Source organism: Cupressus sempervirens, chromosome 5 (genome assembly GCF_028749045.1).
Source record: "Cupressus sempervirens isolate cs-2001-9-10 chromosome 5, ASM2874904v1, whole genome shotgun sequence".
Lineage (NCBI taxonomy): Eukaryota > Viridiplantae > Streptophyta > Pinopsida > Cupressales > Cupressaceae > Cupressus > Cupressus sempervirens.
The window spans coordinates 483006166-483008147 of NC_143122.1; the positions used below are offsets into that span (position 1 = coordinate 483006166).

General features: G+C 34.1%; 1 pseudogene; it reads right to left on the reverse strand.

Moving 5' to 3' along the window:
* Positions 1-1220: 1220 nt before the first annotated feature.
* LOC149556848 (transcriptional activator hap3 pseudogene) lies at positions 1221-1730 on the reverse strand (annotated as a pseudogene).
* Positions 1731-1982: the final 252 nt, after the last annotated feature.

The following is a 1982-nucleotide window of genomic DNA, read 5'->3' on the forward strand; positions in this document are numbered from 1 at the left end:
GATTAATTATTTATGTCTTATGTAAAATAATCATATTCATCATTATTGTTGATTGTCATTGTGCTTGTAGTTTTGGAAATTGGAAGCTAAAATATGTTTGGAAAACACTATCCAATGGAACTAAAGAAAGCAATGAGTACGACATAATTTAGGTAATTATCTCAAGATAGATAGATTGATTCTGTTTTTTATTTTGTTCATTTGTATGGATAGAAGTAGAAAATCTCTAAATTCATGATACTAAAGAATCCAAATGATGTCCCACAGCACTTGACAAAAAGAATTTCCTATTATCATATGCTACTATCTCAGTACACATTGCACCTTATGTGCAAATGCTAGATTAAAATATACAATTATAATTAAAAAATTTACAAGAATAACGAATAAGAAAATTAAAACAGTTCAACTACTAACCTTTCCCATTAATCACATTAAAACTTTATCTACTACCCAATTTAAAATTGAAGTAATAAAAGAATTGAGCTCCCAACTATTAGAATGCACCAAAACTAATGCATGCTTGACTCAAATAAAAAATGATTTCTACATTTTTGTTTTAAACCAATATTTGTCTTCATAAGCTTGGCTCATTTTGAAGAACTGAAGGGCATTTAGGTTTTTAAAGTATTAATAAACAAAGAGAGATTCATTTTCTTCTCTCATTTTACCAATTCTTTTAACCTCGGCCACCATTTTACAATTGGCTGTCGAATCTAATGCATTTATCACGCTGCATAAAGAAGATTTGACAAAAGAGTGAATAGACAAGAATATAACATCACATTAAACAATGAAAATAATTTTCTAAATCATTGAGAAGTTTTCAAAATGAGGGCTCTATTCAATTAATACAATCTAATGAAAAATCTATACAATTCACAAATTTTAGAATTATTTTGAAAAATCTATACAATTCACAAATTTTAGAATTATTTTGACAAACTGGATAGAGAAAATAAATATTTATTTGGTTAAAAAAGATTTAGATCTAAAAGATCACCAAATATTCCAAAATAATTTATAGGACTTACAATTTCCCTACCAAAAATTGCAAAAAGTATGAACTGAAAATTGAGGATATCAATGATAATTATTTCAAAAAGTGCTTAGAAAAGGTTTTTGATGCAACCACATCAGATCAGTCTTTATTCAATCAATACAAATGGATGACTTAATCATCTGTTACATAGTCAAAAAATTGACTTATTTTTTTAAGTTTAATCTGGGAAAGCAAAGACATATTGCACCCCAGTCGCAGAGTCGGTGAAAGTAATTGGATCAGGAGCCACAGGAGCTAGGTGTTGTTGACTTTGAATCTGAGCTTGGGTAGCTCCTTTTGATTCTTCTTGTGGCACTGCGTGAATCTCCCCATCATCATGATCAGCAACATCATCATCCCCACTTTGAGGAGTAGTGGAGGGCCCTTCTTCTTCTTGTTTGGTTTGTTCCAACCTTTGGAGAAGGAGGTGGAGGGTTGCTGCATAATTGTGAAAGTGCAGGTGGTGGAAGGCGAGGAGCACATCATGGGCGCTGATGGACTTTCTTCTGGTGTTGCAGTGATGATCTGCTGCCTCCTCCGCCACAAACTTGATGAACTCCGTGGCGCATTGCTGCACGGCTTTCTTGGCCTCGTTGGATATCCTCGCCTCCGGAGGAAGCACTCTCCGCATTATCCTCCCCACATTCGCCACCGGCAATCCATCACGCCCTTCATGAAAAGCCTCCATTATTTATTTATTTCAAAACCCGCTCAGACGTTCTGTTAATCTTGATTGATATTTCTGCTCAGACTTGCTCTCCTCTCCTGCAATTTCTGCTCTCATCTCCTTCACCTTCACCTTCGATTAAACATATCTATTTATAGACCGTTGCTGCCAAACTTGAGGTGCAAGTTTCCCATGTACATTATTATTTTTATTATTATTTATAGAAGTGCGGACATGCGTAAAACGATCTATTCGTAAATCTAGTTCACGGTT